The sequence below is a fragment of the Herpailurus yagouaroundi genome, unplaced genomic scaffold (genome assembly GCF_014898765.1).
Source record: "Herpailurus yagouaroundi ecotype Mexico unplaced genomic scaffold, PumYag 139, whole genome shotgun sequence".
Lineage (NCBI taxonomy): Eukaryota > Metazoa > Chordata > Mammalia > Carnivora > Felidae > Herpailurus > Herpailurus yagouaroundi.
Window position 1 is genome coordinate 2276953 of NW_024412394.1, and position 19295 is coordinate 2296247.

At 49.0% G+C, this 19295-nt stretch overlaps 1 protein-coding gene across 4 annotated transcripts in view; it reads left to right on the forward strand.

The window, feature by feature from the left end:
- Positions 1-2040: 2040 nt before the first annotated feature.
- PPARD (peroxisome proliferator activated receptor delta) overlaps positions 2041-19295 on the forward strand; it is an 81297-nt gene continuing 64042 nt past the window's right edge. For 3 of the 4 annotated variants that reach the window (XM_040473285.1, XM_040473286.1, XM_040473287.1), the window contains exons 1-2: positions 2041-2171; positions 5933-6016. The gene's annotated coding sequence lies outside the window, so the exon portion shown is untranslated. The remainder of the gene's footprint in view (positions 2172-5932; positions 6017-19295) is intronic. The other variant, XM_040473288.1, reaches the window with a different exon arrangement.

Genomic DNA, 19295 nt, shown 5'->3' on the forward strand with positions numbered 1-19295 from the left:
CCTATATATCATCAGATCCTGCTTTTTTCCACTTACTATCATAACATTTTTCCTTTTTTTTTTTTTTTTTTTTTTTTACAACTCTACAAATCATAATAATCCATCAGGAGCATACAAAATAATTTACCTAAACATTTCTCTGTTGTTGACAGTGAGGTTATCTCCATTTTTTTAAAATAATATTGCAATGAGCAATAGAATTATGTGGTCTAAATGTTAAATACATACTTACTAAATATATTATGTAAAATATTCTCTTTATCTATCTTTTAATATAAAAATGAAATGAGGTGGAAAATGTAATATCTTGACAGTACTCCCAGAATTTCTTTTAGGAAGGGAGCTGTTGTTATTTTATGTTTTTTAAAAGTTTACTTATTTATTTTGAGAGAGAGACAGAGAGAGAAAGAGGAGGAAGGGCAGAGAGAGACAAAGAATCCCAAGCAGACTCTACACTGTCAGCACAGAGCCCGACGTGGGGCTCGAACCCAAGGACAGCAAGATCATGACCTGAGTCAAAACCAAGAGTCAGATGCTTAACTGACTGAGCCATAAGCCTCCTAAGGGTAGAAAGTAAGATCTTCAGGGCTGGAGTGTTGGCTGGAACCCTAGCAAAAAGAGATGGGGTTAAGATGTCTCTATCTGCCCGGAAATGAGGAAGAATTTGTTTTTTCTCCAGAGAGGGTGGGATAAAGGAGAGAATGGTGGGTCAGGGAGGAGAGTAGTGATTTGGGAGAAGGCAAGGCCCTAAGAGGTGAAGGGCCAATCAGAAAACCTCAAATGGGTTGTTCAGAAAAGACTCTTAAGGAATGTCTGATGTGTAAGTTTAAACCTTTTGCAATGCATCATGTGACCCTGCTCCAGGGCCCAAAGCGTCATAATGTCTTCTCTGCCCATGAATGTTTTGTGTGGGAAGAGGTGTGGGCAGTCTTCAGGAAGGGCTTCGTTTCATCTCTACATTTTTGAACTGTGGCACTACAGCAGCCGGGCAGAAACAGGAACCTGGAGGCAGAGAGATTCAGAAGAATATAAATCTCCAGAAATTTGCAGAAATCTTAGGGAAGCCTTTGACCTCCACAACGCATTCTTACTTCAATCTCCAAGGACAAGGAAGTCGATGCCCGAATTACAAAAGTAATGCACATTCATTTCAAAAAGTTAAAAAAGAGAGAGAGGGAGGGAGGCAGAAGAAAAACAATCACTCATAGTTCTATCATCCAGACACCTGAGGGTGTGGCCTGAGAAATGTACTTAAGGGGAAGAGGTAATCCTAACTTTAAAAGACATTTGGAGAGAAGGGAGTTACCCATTGCTCATATACCTGTGAGTCAAGTTTTGTTCCTCGCCAGATAACAAACCCAACTTCTTCCGCCATACTGCCTACTAGCTGCTAGGTATCTTGTCATGGTATATCTGAAGGGACAGGTTGGGATAACAGGTCCCTTCCCAGGCCTCAAGAACTGGGTTAAGAAGCCAAGAACAGAATTTGCTACAACAGTAAGGAGGATGCTCCCCATTTAGGTGGGCAAGCATATTACTTAAGTACAGAGGAAGATAGGTAGAAAGTTCATAACCATAAATTTCTAGTTGCAGAAGCCTCTCCAGGGAGGAAAGTCTTTTCTTTAAAACTTACAGGCAACACGGACTCCTCCAGTGGAGTCTGGAGACCCAGGTTCTAGCCCCGGCATGGCTTCTGACCGCAAGTCACTCACACTCCCTGAGACCGTTTCTTCAGTGGAAAGACGTGGAGGCTGTATTAGACGACCTTTAAATTCCCTTCCAGCTTTAAATTCCCTTTTGCGATACTTGTCAGACTTGTCTTACAGCCCTGGAACATCCCCTCCTGCTCCTCCCTCAGCTGCCACGCCGCATCCCACACCAGAGGGCGCTGCAGGCGGGTCCTGGGTAACATGCGGTGGGCGGAGTGCAGAATCAGGGGAGCGCCCAGGACGCGCGGTGATTGGCCCCGGCCGGGGCGGAAGGGGGCGTGGGGAGAAGGGGGCCGAGCTGCGCGGTGACCTCAGGATGGTGGGGGCGGGGTCGGGCCGCGCAGCGTGTGACGCCGCGGCCGCCTCGGAGCTGGGGATTAATGGGAAAAGTTTTGGCAGGCTTCGGAGGATTCTGCGGAGCCTGCGGGACGGCAGAGGCGGCGCGGGAGGCGGCCAAAACAGGTCGGTCCGGGTCGGGGGAAGCGGTAGCAAGCAGCGGAAGGAGGCGGCGGGCCCGGGCTGAGGCGGCCAGCCGGGTCGGGACGCGAGGCCCGGTGGGGAGTGGGGTGGGGGGAGCGGCAGGGGTCCGCGGGCTGAGCCGCTGCGGCTTCCCGATGGCCCGGCCCCGGCCGGTGCGCCGTGGTTGGTTGCTGTCCTGGCGCCCGCGCGCCCCCAGCCTTTTGGTCCCCCATCACTGAGCCCGAACCGCGAGCCTCCCCCACCAGACTCTGTGCCCCCTCTTGGGCCTAGTGGCTCCGTCTTGTCCCATTTCTGTGTTCTGAAGAGCTGGGTCTAAGGTTCGGGGTCCTCTCCCCTTCCCTACCATTGCCTCTGACCTCTTCCTTCATCCCTTCTGTGGTGTCTCCAAATCCATTGCCCTCTTTACCGAGGATCTCCTTGGGGATCTTCTCTGTCCCTCTCGTTATCTTTATGTCCTGCCTTCGTCCCCCTATCTGCCCTCTCGGTCTTTGCTCTCTTTTCCCATCCTGGTTCCCCTTCTTCCCCCATTTCCTGCCCCCCCCCTCAAGATTACCGCTCCCCCTCATCTTCGCGGTGTTATTAGGCTTTTTTCAGCCCCGTGCCAGCAATCCCTGTCTACCTAAGCCCCTTTTACCCTGGCTACCCTCAGATGCCCTGTTTTCACCTCTCTCTCTAATTTCCTTCTTATTAGCCCCGTCCCCTGCATTCCTGTCACCTACCTCCCAGTTCCTTGCCTCTACTTGGGGAAGAAGCATTAGCTCCATGCTCTACTCCGCTTTTCCCTTGACTTGCTGTTGAGATACCCCCCCCCCCCCCGGGGTGGGGTGGGGGGCATTCAGCCCCTGATTGAAGTAAGGGGCTGAATGTCTGAGGTAAATAGCAGGCAGGTCTGTTTGGGAGAATTGACTTGGGTGTTGCATCGGGGATAATGTCCAATTTGTACACCATTCTTCTAATCTCAGTTTTAATACTTCCCCTTTATGGGTCTGTTGACTTCCAGGAACCCTTGGGGAGAGACCAGCCGCTGAGTTGGGTGTGTGCCAGGGGTAGCTGGAGGCCTCATCCAACTCTTTTCCCCTTCCAGGAAACAGGGCTCCGTGTCTTTCCACTCTGGATGTACCCAAGCACGGTTACATCATGATACTCCAGATTATCTCTGCCCTCTCTGCCCACCCTTCTCCCTGTGCCCCATCCCAAAGAGCTAAGAGAAGTCTCCAGAAGTTGTGCCCCAGAGAATGCCTTAACCTTTTTCCTCTACTGTGTCCAAGACATTTTTTTCCTGCATGAGTTTTGAAATAGATTGCCAGCCCGATAGCCCTGGGGGCTGGCAGGCAGCTGTCCACCGTTTGTTATTGGTCACCTGAACCAGCCTCTGATATTCACTTGTACATCCCTGACCTCACTGAATGTGAGGGCCTCTGATGTCAGTCACTGAGCAGGTTCTCTTGAAGATTCTTCCTCCATTTTCCTTGAGAGCTTAATTTCCTGCGGATCCAAGAGGAAGGCAGACCTTAAGTTCTGTTCCTTTTGCCCTGCCAGGTGGATATCTGCCTGGGGACGTTGTGGGGCTGTATTGGTTAGATGGTGTCCGGAATTTGAGTTGTGTCCAGTCACAGACATATCCTCTCTGGGGCTAGAGACCCCACCACCTTCTTGATGTGTCTTTGTGTCAGGCAGAAAGTTCTTTTCAGATGCTTTCAATTTGCACTCCTTTATTTGGCATTGGTCCCCTGGAGAGATCTTCAGGAAATAACATATCCTCTGTTTCTGCCCAATCTGATCTTGGAGGATTCTGAAAGCATGACCCACTCTCACATTTAGAAATGAAGGCCTGTTGTTTCACCTGGCTCTGGGTTTCTAGGTCTCCTCTTTTGAGGATCGTGCTCTCTGTCTTTGAGCCAGAATTGGACCCAGAATTGGCAACCTTCAAGAGCTGTGGTGGAGAGCCAAGTGAACCAGCTTGGACCAGACTTTAAGGTTTTGGAATTCTCTTGCGCACTGACCCTTTTCTGTGAAAGGAGTACGATTGTGGACAGCTGAGCCAGTTTCCTCTCCACGGACCCCTGAGCCCCTTCCTAAGCAGTACTTGTGTCAGATTTGGGCAGAATGGATCAAAAGGGGTGGCCTTCTTCCTGTGAAAAGCATCCCTCCAGGGTTGGAATGGGTCATTCTGATGGAGGTGAGCTTGTGTGTTTGGCAGTAATTTAGTCCAGTCTCTGGCTCCCAAGGACTTGACCTGGCTCTTTGAGAGGTGTGCTACTCCTCTCTTTGCTTATCCGTTAGTGGTGCTCTGTACCCAGGCAGCAGGTGAGAAGGGCTTGAGAAGAGGGCAAGCCCAGTCCTTCTGCAACAGCTTGGGCACCAGCAGCTCTGGCTGGATAGATTCCTTCAGTTTGTCCACTCTGTGGCCTTTGTGGATGGTCAGGATTATCAATTACCAAGTTCCCATTCAGTGATTTTTTGCAGAGTTTGGGCCAGCCGTCTCTGTTTTTCAAAAGGTGTAGGCAGACAGACCCCTGACGTTATTCTACAGAAGATGTAACCTGTCAGCTCCTTAGTTTAACAGACTGTTCTTTGGTTGGCTCTTCCTTTGGTGTGTGCCTCTACCCATTGAAGAAGAATGGCCCTTACCAGGCCTGTGGTCCCTCAGATCTCTTCCCTAAGGGCCTGATAGAGGATAGCCGTGTTGTACACTGGCCTAGGAAGCAAGTAGGCTTCTGCTTTGGGTAGAGTACAGCTGTTCTGGCTGTTGTGCAAGCTGTCCTGAGGGCATGCAGATCCTGGCATGTTCTGGGACCGGGTAGCTCCTCTCTTTCAGGAGTTGGATTGTGGCTTTAAAGACTTCAGCTGTATAGCCTGTCACTGAGGCTCACCTCCCAGTGTGCTCCCTGCTGGCTGGGAAGCTCAGTTGCAGGGCCCTCGTCCAGTGCCTGAGTAGGGCCTGGAAATGCCAGGAGCTGCCCCGCTGCCTTGCACTGTCCACGCTGGGATCACTCTCTTCTTCCTCCCTTCCCAGCGTTTCCACAGACTTGGTCTGTCCTGCCAGGCTCTGGCTTGTGTCGGGTCAGAAGTTCTGTGTGTGATGATACCCTGGTCTATGCCATGTTGTCCCAGATTGCACAGTGGCTGCTTGTCAATGGTTTGAAATCCCCGAGCATTTTTCTGTGCCTTGGGATCCAGGGGGAGGAGCCACTGACAGCAGCTGGTTTCAGAGGAGAGCTGGGCACTTGCTTGAGCCTGGCAGGGGGGAGATGGCCTCTTGCATCAGGTTTCAGACATGTGGGTCTTCTTCCTTGGCAGGTGGTTCCTGGCCTTCATAACTCAGAGGCTGGTGATTGGGGTGTGACTCTAGTCCTGGTTCCATGGGGCTTGGGTCAAGGACTCAAGCATGACTCAGGGCATCTCCATTTATGAGCTGCCACCTGTGGGGGATGTTGGACTCCAGATCCTTCTTCACGTTGCCAGCTCCTTGTGCCCCACCCTGGTAAAATCAGCAAAGCCAGTGTCTGCTTACTTGGAAATCAGCAGACTACTTCCAGGACTGGGAAATATTTGCTGACTCAGGCTCAGAATAACAACATCTCAGGGTGTGTGTGTGTGTGTGTGTGTGGGAAGGACAGAGAAAGAGCCAGCTTGCTTGGGAGCACCTTTTGAGCCCTAGTGTTTAATTATAATATTAAAGCTGCTTTTCTGACCCCTGGTGCTTCTCAGCTGAAGATGTTGGGTTTCTTTCTATCCTGCAGTGTTGCGTGGTGTTTTGGGCATGCACGTGGTACTCACGCAGTGGCTTCTGTTCACCGACAGATGAGGACAGATGCACCAAAGCGGTAATCCCATTTTCCTTACACAAGGACCTCTGACAACCAACTGACACATCCCAGATTTAGGATCCTGGCCCAAAAGATGAAGTGATTTCACTAGGGCTGAGTTCCTAGATCCCAGGTGTCTATCATAACATTTGGTACTCACTGTTTACACATAGTGGGCATTTATTTAAACATTATTAAAGGTCTATGGCTTATGTAGTTTTGGGGAGAGCACTGAGATTTTTCACCTTTACACCCACTAAAACATAGACTCCACAAGGGCAGGGACTTAACTTTGTTTCCTGTTGTGTCTAGGACTGCCTTGCACCGAGGAGATGCTAAATAAATATTTGTCGAATGAATCAGTGTACAAACTTTTCTTCTCTGTCTGTGTGGGTGCCAGACAAAGATGGTGTCTGTCATTTTCTTTCATTTGTGCAACAGACATTTTTGAGTGTCTGCTATGTGCCAGGCACAGTAGTAGATACTTGGGGAATGATGATAGTAAAAAAAACCAGATTCAGTCCCCATCTTATGGGTCTGTGGTTTGCTGGCATATGTGAGCTGGGCGTAAGAAATGGAGCTGTTTTCTTCCATCTCTGCTAGCGTAGCAGGTCTGCACAATGCTCTGGGCTTCTTGTTACTGTTTCCCGGTTTGTTCTCAGGATGCCTGGCAGATTTTATAAACTCTCAGAAGGGGAGCTACAGGGAATTCGATGTCATTGTCCCAGCTATTTGGGAGGCCGGGCTATGGCGAGGTCCCTGCCGGGGGGCCAGGGAAACATGGGCTCCCATCTGGTTTGTTGTAATCTCTGAAGTTCAGTGGTTCCAGGAGCTGTTTATGAGCCTTACTTCCCTTTCTCTGCCTTTAACACCCTGTGGGTTTTCCTGTTGCCGAACAGGGTGCCGAGCCCGTGTGTCTGTCAGTCTGTGGGGGTCAGGTTGTTTGTGGATCTCGCAGGAAGGCCTCAGGCGGGGGCCCCTCCTGTTGTCAAACCCGTACCAAGTCCTTTCGTCTCAAGGAAATGTGCATGAGGAAGAAGGGGGGCTTGGGAGACTTCTGAGGTTCCCCGCGAGGGGATAAGGCAGAACTTCCCCCTGGGTTCATTGCTCTGTCGTTTGTGTCAGCAGCAGCTAGTCACAGTGGCAGCAATTGTACATGTCCAGGGGTCACTTGTCCAGTTTATCCCTAGGCTCTGAGCTCCCAGTCCCAGCTAGAAGTTTTCTTTCTTAGTTTCCATTGGCAAAAGGTGAGGCTGTCAGAGTTTTCAGTGCTAATCTCAAAAAACTGTGGTTTGGTTGTTATCTTTGTCTTTCTCATCTGAGGCACTTTTGTGGGTCAGGTGCTGTGACAGATGTTTCAGAAACGGTCCTTGGCTGCTCCCGTCCCCCAAGTGTGTGGAATCTAGTTGGGGAGAGAAGACATGTGCACAAAAAGATTTTGAGGGGCGCCTGGATGGTTCAGTCAGTTAAGCGTTCAACTCTTGATCTCAGCTCAGGTCATGATCTCATGGTTTGTGGGTTTAAGCCCCGTGTCGGGCTCTGTGCTGACAGTATAGAGCCTGCTTGGAATTCTGTCTCTCCTTTCTGCCCCTCCCCACCCCTCTTTCTCAAAATAAATAAATAAACTTAAAAAAAAAGTCTGTCAAATACTCAAATCTAACATAATTTGTTACTCTTGGGGTGCCTGGGTGGCTCAGTCGGTTAAGTGTCCGACTTCGGCTCAGGCCATGATCTCACAGTTCGTGAGTTCAAGCCCCACGTTGGGCTCTGTGCCGACATCTCAGAGCCTCGAGCCTGCTTCGGGTTCTGTGTCTCCCTCTCTCTGCCCCTCCCCCACTCATGCTCTGTCTCTCTCCCTCTCAAAAATAAATAAACACTAAAAAAACCTTATAATTTGTTACTCTTTTCTTTCAAGTAAAAAATGTTGTATCATGAAAAAAATGACTAGTTTAGCTTGTAACTCAATCTCACGATTGTTTTTTCTTGATAACCACGTAACTCTTGTTTTATTACAAAGAATATTTAAAAGACATGTACTTAAAGGTCAAGATTTAATGAAGTTAGTTTTTATTGTCTCATTTAGGACATTATTTTTTTTTAATTTTTTTATTTTAGAGAGAGAGGGAAAGAGGGAGAACCCCATGTAGGCTCCACAGTCAGCATGGAGCCTGATGTGAGGCTTGATCCCACAACCCTGGGATTATGACCTGAGCCAAAATCAAGAGTCAGGTGCTCAACCGACTGAGCCACCCAGGCGCCCCTCATTTAGGATATTCTTAAGTGAAATTGATAATTTATTACCTTTCATTGTTGTTTGAGTTGACTGGCTCATCTGGGCAGTTCTTAGTTGGGATATATTGCTTTAGTCAAATGGAGGCTGGGACAGGAGTCATTTGAAGGCTCAACTGGGCTGGACATCCACCCTGGCTCACTCACATGGCTCGCGCTTGATGCTGGCTGTTGGCTAGAGTGCTTACACGTGGCCTCCGCATGTGACTTGGTCTTCTCACAGCACGATGGCTGGATTCTGAACGGAAACATCCCAAGAGGGAGTATACTGAGAGATCCAGGGCTAAAGGGCAAGGTTTCTTGTGACCTAGCCTTGGAAGTAACACAGTGTCAATTCCTTTGTCTTTTCCTGGTCTCAGGACCAGTTCAGATTCAGAGGACTGCACAAGGGTATGAATACCAAGAGGCATGGTTCATTGGGAGGGAGAGAGGGCTCCTCAAAGACTAGCTACTGCTTTTTTAGCATCCCTTATGTGAGGTAGCCTGGCCGGTATATATGAGTGATACTTCCAGGAGAAAAGTGCATCTTCTCACCATTTCCATTCCTGGGAACCACTGTTAGTTAGGAAATTCCTAGTAGGTTGGTAGAGGCCATCGAATGCCAGGTGAAGGAATTTGCACTGTGTGTTTTTTGGGCAGTGGATAGCCATTGATGGTTTTGGAGCAAGGGGTGATTGTGTTAATATTGCATTAAAGATTGATTGAATGGAGAAAGAATGGAGATAGAGAGGTTAGGTAGGAGACTACTCCAGTGGTCTGAATGTGAGGAAATTCTTCCTCATACTAAATCTGAGTTCCTCTGGTTTTGATTTCGATCTTTCAGCCACACAGATTGAGGACCCAGGGCATGGCTGGAGGAACCCCTTCCCCCCTTTATTCAGGGATGCTGGTACACAGGAGAGATCAAAAGGTTCACCAAAGGTAGAAGGCAACTAAAGTCAGGTTTTATTGTCAAGGCGCATTAAAAAGTTAATAAAAGAAAAAAAAAGTTAATAAACGAAAAAAAGAAAAACCAGTTAATAAAAGAAAAAAAGCTTCGTTGTAGCACCACTAACAGTGTTTCAGTCACATCTTCGTTTCGCTCTCATGGACCATTAGGGAGCGAGGAGAAGAGTGAGAGGCAGAAAGAGGGGGACAAATTAGAGGCTGGTAGGGAGAGGGGGAGAGAAGGAGGCCAAAGGGGGAAACAGCAAAAAGAGCGTGAAGGAGGTTGGGAATGGAGGAACTGCTCCAGGCTGAGGGGCGACTCACCGGCTGGCAAAGAGCCCACTCCTTCTGTGCTTCCTGGGGGGCCCTGGCCTCAGGGTTTAGACACCTCATGTCTTGCCCAGCCTGTGTAGCTTTTTCATTTGAGAAGAGACCGTGGGAAGAGCTGGAGTGGATTTGGTGTTGGACGGACCTGGGGGTGATTCAGCTCTGGTATACAGGGTATACGGGGTGCCTGAATGGCTGACGTGAACCTCGGGCTGTGCTGAGGTCCCAAACCCCCTTTGTACCGAGCTAGGTTCTGAGGTGGAGAGCTCAGGAAGAAATGCCTGTCCGAAACAGTGCCTTCCCTGAGTTGCAGGCTGTGGCACCGGGGGCCCAGCCTCAGCACGGGGAGTCTGCAGGTGCTGTTAAACAGTTGGTGTCCTGGGCAGTGCGTTGCGACACCTCCCCTTCCCCTCCCCCCACCCTGAGTCCAGTCTTCAGAGCCTGCCTCCCAGCCTGGCCTTGCCATCATCTCAGCAGCCCTCCCAAGACCATTACCAAATTCTCCACAGCTAATAGCGACACACCTTTGAAAGAGTTCTCTCATGAGGCGAATGCTGAAGGGAGAGGCTCCCCAGTGTTAGGGGAAAACCACTTGTTGCTGAAGTTCATTTCTGCACTGTTAGACGAACAGGTATCTAAAAACAGATTTTCCCTGCCTTCACTTGTAATCTGCTGTAACACCGTGATCCTTGTCTTATCACTGCTTTTGGCACTTCCCTCATCCAAGAGTTGTCAGCTCAGAAGCACGTGTTTTTGGCTACCATGCCAATGGAAGTGCAGGCCAACTTCGCTCTCCCAATAGGCGACATTAGCCAAGCAGGCCACCCTCCATATACAACAGTCTGTGGGCCCACTCTCCTCAAAAACAGGCCGTCCTTCAATTTGCCAGAACCCAGAGGTTTACCTATCGTCCTCTTTTCCAAACAAGCGAATGTGGTGTCCCTTCCTCGGTTTCCCTTAATTGCCTTGTTCCCAGTATCCCAAATATTGCCTTGTTCATAACTCTCACTTTACTTTCTTTGCCTCTGGTTCCATTTCCTTTAGCACCAGGTTTCTCAGCCACAGACATTTTGGGCTGGGTAAGTCTTTTATTGGTTGATTGAAAGTGTGTGTGTGTGTGTGTGTGTGTGTGTGTGTGTGTGTGTGTAAGCAGGGGAGAGGCAGAGAGAGAGAATCCCAAGCAGGCTTTGCCCTGTCAGCACAGAGCCAGATGCAGGGCTCAATCTCATGTAACGTGAGATCATGCCTGCGCTGAAACCAAGAGTCAGACACTTAACCAACTGAGCCACCCAGGCAGCCCTGGGCTGGTTAATTCTTTATCAAGTGGGCTGTCTGTGTACTGTAGGATGTTTAGCATCATCCCTGGCTTCTACCCCACTAGATGTTGATATCTCCTCCCTCTACCAGTTGTGAAAACCAAGAATGTCTCCAGACATTGCCACATATCAAGGGGGCAGAATCACTCTTGGTTGAGAGCCACTGCTATGTCACTTCGCCCACTAAATATTTCTGGCCAGCTGGATCCACCGGTGAACAGCACATCTGTAAAACCAATACAGTAAGCGTGTAGTTCTTAACATTGGAAATATATCCTCCTCAGTCACGTCACTGGGCCCTTGAGGACTTTGGGGAGCAGTGAAATAATTGACAATGAGTAGCATGTTCCAACTAAGTAAGAAGCCGTATGATGTCTCCATAACAGAGGGACAGTGTCCAAGGTGTAAAGCAATCTCCTGGAGTGGTTGTGTTTCTTGTGTTTTGCTTTTCCAGGTCTTTTGGTGTCTGGGCCAAAGCCACCTTCCTATAGCTCCCAGAGGTGCCGTGCAGGATAGAGTTGGTAATGTGTAGCGTGTAAACTGTCATTAACCTGTCCGTTCCTGGTGTCAGACATTACTAGCTGATCTGGTGCTCTGATCACAGCAGCATTCCTCTCCAAAGCCACATGAGTTCTTGGAACCCTCTACGAAGGCAGTTCTCATGAGAGAAGGCTCACCTGCCATCCCTGATCTTGAGCTTATTTGTCTGGTCCAGACCATTTCTTTCCAGCTTCCCCTACTGCAAAAGCCTTTGGGACAGTCCAGAGATCCAGGTGGGTTCCCTTTGACCCCACAGCACTTGCATCTTGGGATGAATTCCTGTGTGGTCCATTGGAGGCTTCAGGTTGGAGACTACCGTTCTCCCTTAAGGAGGCCCTCCAGCGGCCAAAATGCTCAGTTCCATGAAATTAGTTCCCCACCCCTTAGATAATAGCAAGCAATGATAGCAAAAGAAAGACCCTAGTCCAGGACGCTGCCAGGATTCTTGTTCTGACCCTCTTTCATGTGGACCAGAGGTCTGAACTAGGTTCCTTCCGCACTTTTGGAGTCTGTCTTCCGTGGTGGTAGACTGGGTAATGGTCCCCAAAGATATCCAATATCCAGCCTGTGACCCCTGGGACTTGTAGATGCTACCTTATATGGCAAAATGGACTTTGCAGATGCAATTAAGGATCTCAAAATGGGGAGATTATCCTGGATTATCCAAGTGGGCCCTAAGTGCAGTCACAGGTGTCCTGTTAAGAGGGAGGCAATGGGAAATTTGATACAGAGGAAGGCGGTGTGACTGTCACTGGATCTCAAGATGGAGGACGAGGCCAAGGAACACAAGGAATGCAGCTCTAGAAGCTGGAGAAGGCAAGGAAACACATGTTCCCCTAGAACCTCTAGAGCAACGTGGCCCTGCCAATAGCTAGATTTTGGAGTGAAACCGATTTTGGACTTTCACCTCCAGAACTGTAGGAGAATAATTATGTTTTAAGCCACTAAGTTTGTAGTAATTTGTAACCATGGCAGTAGGAAGCTACCTATAGGTCTCATTTACCTCCAGGCACAGGTGGTGACTTGGCTGGTCCTCGTTCCTATTTTAAGGCAGTCTTAGAGCATCCCTTTTACAGCAGTTCAAGATTCTAGGTCCTGCCTTTTCCCAGACTAATATTTGAAACAATATGCTCTTTGGGGGAACCTTTAAAAGAGTTCTTAGGAGTAAAAGAGAAAGAGAAAGTAAAAGAGAAAGTAGTGTCTGATCCTTGTTTTTGTAAGTCACCCCATACCTTCTTCAATCAGATCAGTAATAGTTTCTTTCAGACTGTTGAGGATCCAGGATTAGTGTAAATCTCACTCCGCTTCCATCTACCACTCATTAATAGGCATATATTGGGTACCTCCTATGTGCTAGGCATTGGGGTGAAGGAGTGAACAAGCAGATAAAGAAGACTCCTGCTCTCATGGTGGTTGTAGTGGAGAATGAGGAGAGAGCCAGAATTATGTAGCGAACAGGTCAGATGGTAGTAAATGCTATATCAAAAAATAAAGCAGGAAAGAAGTGGTGGCACTTTTAAATAGAGGGCTTGAGGAAGGCCTCACTGAGAAGGTAATCTTAAGGCTCGAAGAGGAGAGTGAGCCATGTATGGGAAGAATCTTCTGAGTGAGGGAGAACAAGTACAAAGGCCCAGAGGCGGGAACATGACTGGGTGTTTGAGGAATAGTCCGGAGGCCACTGTGGCTGGAGTGGAATGAGGGGAGAAAAGAATAGAAGGTGAGGTCAGAGAGGTGACTGGGGCCAGATCACCGTTGACCCAGAAGTCTGTAAAATCTCTTACTTCACCTGGCCCTTAGCCTCTTCCTTCCTTTTCTCGTCACACGACCCCTCGGTCTTTATGCCTGTGTTCCTCAGTTCCTTTACATAGAATATCTATCACATCGTACCCACGGCACATCAGCAGGTAAACATAGTCAACTTAAAATGTTAGAAGAGGGGGGAAAAGCATTCTCTTTCTGAATAATAAAAGCACTTCCACTGTCAGTCATGGCATGGAGCTGTGTTCCTAGGGATGCAGGTTGGCTGCTCTGCTCTCCCCAGGCAGTCCTGGGGTGCTTTCTGGGGGTCCTCACTTTGGTCACCCTCCTCCTCAGCCCATGAGGACCTCCAGGCCCCCAGGCCTGCCACTTCTTTCCACCCCACTCCTCCTGGGCTAGTGTGGGTCCCACAGCTGCCTTCCTGACATTCTGTCTAACCAGCCCACTCTTCCCCCTGCTTTCCTCCCAGGAACAGCACATAGCCTGCCTTCTCCCCCACTACTCAGCCAGGTGGCTGGGGGCTGCTGGAAGAAGGAGCAGAGTGTGCAAGCTGGTGCCACTGCACATTTGTGGTCACCACTTAGCTTCTCAGCAGCCACAGGCATGCCCCCACCATGTCTCAGAGCCCCTAGCTCTCCTGGGAGTGGCCTTTCCAATCCTAGGGACTCTGCCTCCTCTAGGTCCTCATGATGTGGTTTGGGTTTCTAAGAATCACATCCATACAGGTCAAATAAGCCCAGCTTGAAAAGTCATACTGTTCCTGGATAGTGACCCCATGACAGTTCTGGTGCTTTGGCAACTTTTCAGAATGACAATCTGTCAGTAGTTCATGGTAAGCTTCATTGCCATCTAGGGGTCAGTTACAAATTGTCCCCACAGATTAAATTCTCCACGCCTGTGTCCCTGATTTTATAGTCTGAGGTGACGCTTCCCAGAACCTGCTTTAAATAATGGCATCAAATTGATTGTTGCTGAGAAATTACAAATCCTTGGTAATAAGCAAACTGAGCAATGATCATTTTCTATCTCCCAAGTGAAAATCACTAGGTGAATAAATTCCCAAATTGTAGAATGCATCCAATCAAAATTGTATTATCCCAGTCTTGTTTTTATTTTTTCAGTGTATGATTTCTATGACATCTCTTTTTTTTTGGCATCTTAACGCCCCAGTGTATTGACAACATCTACTTAACAATTTGCCTTTCATGTCCTTACAGCGTGTCACCTTGTAGAAAAATATTTTGTCCATTTTCTAGCCCATTTCCTGACCTGGTAGGCTTATATGCACCCAGGCCAAGGCCTGTCTCCGTCCCCTGTCAGCCTAGGGTAGCCTTGTCTTCTCACGCACAACCAGGACCATCTGTTTTTGATTCACTTTTGTACCCCCACCCTGGGCACATTGCAGACAACCAAGAATACCTCTCCTGAGGTGGTTCCAGCGCTGCCAGTGCTGCCCATGTGCTGCTTTCCCTCTGTGGTCTGCGGCCTGGACCTTGTCCTCCTTTCTTCCTTCTGCTTCCACCGTGAGAAAGAACTGATCCATCCATCTGATGTTCTCGATGAATCAGAGACCTTGTTGAGTCGCAAGGGAGCAGCCTCCACTGCACAGTCACGTGCTCGGTCCTGATGAGTGTTCATTAGCCACGTTCAAAGATCATCTCCCCCGAAATTGGCTCCTTGACGGGCAAGTGTCTTGTGCAGAGATGGTTCACCAAGCACTTGTCAGACGGAAGGGTGACTGGATGGCCAACCTAAGTGGCTTGCTTCCTAGAGTAGCGCTGGCACTAACCTGTGCCGGAGCCCTGTCTGGGAAGTCACTTCATGGGGCAGCACTCAGACATCTGTAGAAGGAAACTAATGACCCCTTGGCTAGTTATTGCTCTTCCCTGTGGTTGAAGCTCAGTGAAAGACAGCTGAGGTTTTTGGTTTTGGCAGTCTTTCCCCTTTGCCTCCTTCTCTCCACTTCCTCCCCCGGGGGTCTGGGGAGCCTCCCTTCTCATACCTCTGGCTCAGCACCTACCGTGCTATATTATGGTGGAGTTATTGCCTGCATTCTAGGCTCTGATGTCTGATTGTGAGTTCTTTCGAGAGCTGTGGTCACCTGTGTCTAATACCCACAGAAGTCAGTAGCTACCCAGGAGCCAATCAAGCTATGGCTCTAAGGTGTTGAATGCACTGTGCTAATCACGTCACATGTATCACCTTGTTGAATCCCCACAACCCTGAGAGGTAGGACTCATTATGCCCGTTTTATAGATGAGGATGTGGAGGCTCAGACTGGTTAGGAAAGTTGCCTAAAAGCTGCACAACTAGTAAGTGGCAGAGCTGAGATTTGAACCCAGGTGTGTAAAGCTGTGTCTTTGATTACCACACAGCAGGCCTCCCCACAGAGGATGGCTGGTTGACTGTAATTCTTCCGGTGTGGAAAGTACCTGCTTGACTGGCCAGACTGGTGTTGGCTTCCAAGAGCACTCCCTGCTTTCGAGCCCAGCAGAGTGTCTTGTTGGTCACTGGGCAGAACCAGATGTTGGCAGGCTTTGGAGCCCCCTGCGCAGTCTTGTGCCAGGTCAGTGGGAAGAGGAGGCCCTGAGAATGGCTGTACTTAATGCCTCCCTGCGTCTGCTTCAAGGCCGTGAGCAACCCCCTAGAACCAGAAGAAATAACCAGCCAACTGGTGGGCCAGGCATGTGTAGTGGCAGGGGTTGAAGGAGGAAAAAAACCAATCTCTGATCTGAGTGATTAATCAGCCTGTTTGCAGTCTGGCGAAGGGAGAGAAGAAAGAGAGAAGGTGGCCCAGGTGTGCAGATACGGAGAGAAGAAAGAAAAGGAAATTGCCTTTATTCAGATTCTCCTTTGGGCCAGATGTCATGCCATGGGTGAGCTCACTCTCCTCCATGCCAGCCTGCAAGAGGCAGGTATTGGTATTCCCATTTAACAGATGAGGACGTGCAGGATCACAGAGCTTAAAGAGCCCACTCAAGTCACACACCTGACAAATGACAGAGCTGAGGCTTAAGCCCTTTGGTTCCCCCTGTGCTTCTCAGTTCAGACTGCTTTTCCTGCTCTGTCCCCTTAGCCTGGGCTTTGCAGGCACTTGTGAATGTGTGCAGGTATCCACTGTGAGCAGAGGCTGAAGCAGAATTAGGGCTCTGGGTACCTGTCCTACTCAGCTGCTTGGTTCCTACCTAGACCAGCAGGACACTGGGCTCAACCAGCTGGGCCTTATGTTTTTCCCCTTTCTTGTACCTTGCCATCCTTGGCTTATTTTTAGAGAGCTATTTTTATTTCTGCTTCCCACTTCCTGACTGGAGGCGCAGGGGTTGGGGTACAGGGAAGGCTTTGGGAATCAGAAGAGACAGGCATAAGTAGCATCTCAGCGGTGTCCTTGGCTGGGCTCTGGGGACTGTGCTCCCCTGCCTGCCTTGATGGCTCCTCCTCAGGCCAGCTGTAGGCCCAGGGGATCTTGGACAGAGGGACAGTCGCACTCCTCCTTTCTTTGGCTCCTCAGAAGGGAAGGAGCTTTCCCCTGAAGCAGAACAGGAAGTAGCATGTGGCACTCTTCATATTTTTAGCTCACTGGCTCTTTCTGAGGATAAGGACTTTGAGGGAATTTGGGGTACTGGTTGAGAGCCAGAATACGTGGGACTGAGTTCTGGCTCTACTAGTAGCTTTGGGCAAGTCACTTTATGCCTCAGTGGCTTCCTCTTCTGTAACAAAGGGGAGATAACTACCCCTCAGGGCTGACTTGAGGATTAAAAGAGCGCCTACTTGTAAAGGCATAGGTGTATCACTCATTGAGTGTTGATTGTTTTATTGTTAGCGTATCTCTGGACCCTAGGCACCCTAGCGGCTTGGGGTGGATGCCAGTATTTGTTCCTTGGTGAATAGAACTTCAAGACTATTTATTTTCCTGTTTTCTTCTGAATGTTGGCTGGAGTGGGTGTTGACTCCAGTCAGTGATTGGCCTGCGGAGCCCACAGAGTAATTCTCATGGCAGCCTCCTGCAGTCCACCCCCTCTAGCCCTTACCTGAGCCTTGGATGAGACAGTCAGGTGAAGTGAGGAGTCTTCCAGCTGGAGGATGTCAGTCGCCACTCCCCCACCCCCCGCCCTGCTTTTTTACTTTTGCACCTTTCTGAAGCTCTGGCTTTTGGTTATGAGCTCTGGAGGGGTAGGGACCTGGATCCCATGGGTGCAGACACAACCAGGTGATTCAGGGTGCTTGGGCCCAAGGTTTTGAAGGTGGGGGCGGGGGGTTTGCCACTGGCAAGCTGTTTAGCTAGTAACAATGAAAGACATCTTTGGAAACTTGTACTTGGGGGCTTGGAAATTAATCAGATACCACCAGTGGCCTGTATAATGGAATTTGGAAAACAGTCGTTTTTAGGATATGGAGCTGGCACTCAGGCACATCGTTTCCATGTGTGCGGTTTTTAATTTATCTTAAAATGTCTTAATTATATAAATAATGCTTATTCATAATAGACAATTAGAAAATACTTAAGTCATGGGGATAGAATGGGCAGCATGCATTATTATAGTCAGTAACATTGTATTACAAATTTGAAGGTTGGTGAGAAAGTAAATTTTAAAGTTCTCATCACCAGAAGGAAAAAATATTTGCAACTTTGGTGACAGATGGTAACGAGAGTTACAGCGGAGATCATTTTGCAGTGGATACAAATGTCTAATCATTATGTTGTACACCTCAAACTACTGTATGTTGGCCATACTCCAATAAAAAAAGAAAATACACCTAAGCACTGAGAACGAAATACAAGTCATACATAGTCACACCATGCATAAGTGACTGCTGTAAAGTTTAGTCTGTGTTCAGATTTTACTATGACTTTGTGTACTTATTTTTTTTCTTTCAAAAATGGGATAGTATTTAACATTCAGTTTTGCGACTTGCCTTTCCAATTTTTCAGGTGGTTTCTTTTTTTAATTTTTTTTTTTTTTTAGTGTTTGTTTCTTTTTGAGAGAGAGAGCACTAGTGGGGGAGCGGCAGAGAGAGTGGGAGACACAGCATCCAAAGCAGGCTTCAGGCACTGAGCCGTCAGCAAAGAGCCAGGTGCGTGACTCAAACTCACAAACTGGGAGATCATGACCTGAGCCAAAGTCAGAACTTAACCAACTGAGCCGCCCAGGCGCCCTGATAAGGAAATATGTCTTGATGAAAGGTGCTCCTCCACCGAGGCCCTGCTCTTTCCATGAACTTACACCTGGTCTGCTTTCTCCACCTGGCAGTGCCCAGGCCAGGTGGTTTCACAGGTCTGGTGTGCCCGGCCCTGCTGGCCTCTGTGTGTCAGCAGCTGCTCCGTGGCACCTCACTGGGCAATAGGCAGGGATCTGAGCATAGTAGTCAGGCATAAGGAAGATGTTCCCAGCACCCCCAACGGCTCAGATTCCATTCTAGAAAAACAGCTCAGAGCCAGCGAGAAAATTGAAGATGGGGTATTCTGGGAGAAATAAGCTATGCCTCCCCTTTACTTCTTACAGAAAAAAAAATGAGATCTCTGGCACCAGGTGAGTAAAAGGCTTGTCTGAGCCCTGAGGGTGAGTGAGACTTGGCATCTCAGCTTTTTTTCTGGGCCCCTCTGATTTGCACACAGGCTGGTGTTACATGGTGAGGCCAGGAATTCATGATTATGGACAGGATGACTTCTGTAAGTTGTGTGTTCCTATGGGCCTTCCTGGATCATACTTGTTTTCCTGTGGCTCCCAGTCTTGGTACAACTTGGCAGAAACCCTCTGGGCCACAGAGCAGGGTAGCTTCCTGTATATCCCCTCAAGCATGCACTGCTCTTCTCCCTTCCTCCACTCCTGAGCTATAATTAAGTTCCTCCGTGAAACCGAATCCCTCAGCTGACACATGCTTGTAACTGCAGTCCTGGTCATTGGGCAGCTCGTCTGGGGTGACTCTTGGGGCTGGTGTCTCAGCCTCCAGACGGTCTTGGGTAGGTCTGTAGGAGGTGGAGACCTGCCAGGACAGGGATGGGTCTAAAGAAGCAGGGACAGGCCTTGCCCAAGAGCCCAAAAGTAGGAAGTGATGGGAGCAATGAAGGTCTGGTGAGCAGCCAGAGTGTGTTAGGGGACACAGAGGTGGAGGGGATGGACAGGCTGCCTTGCAGGGTGAGA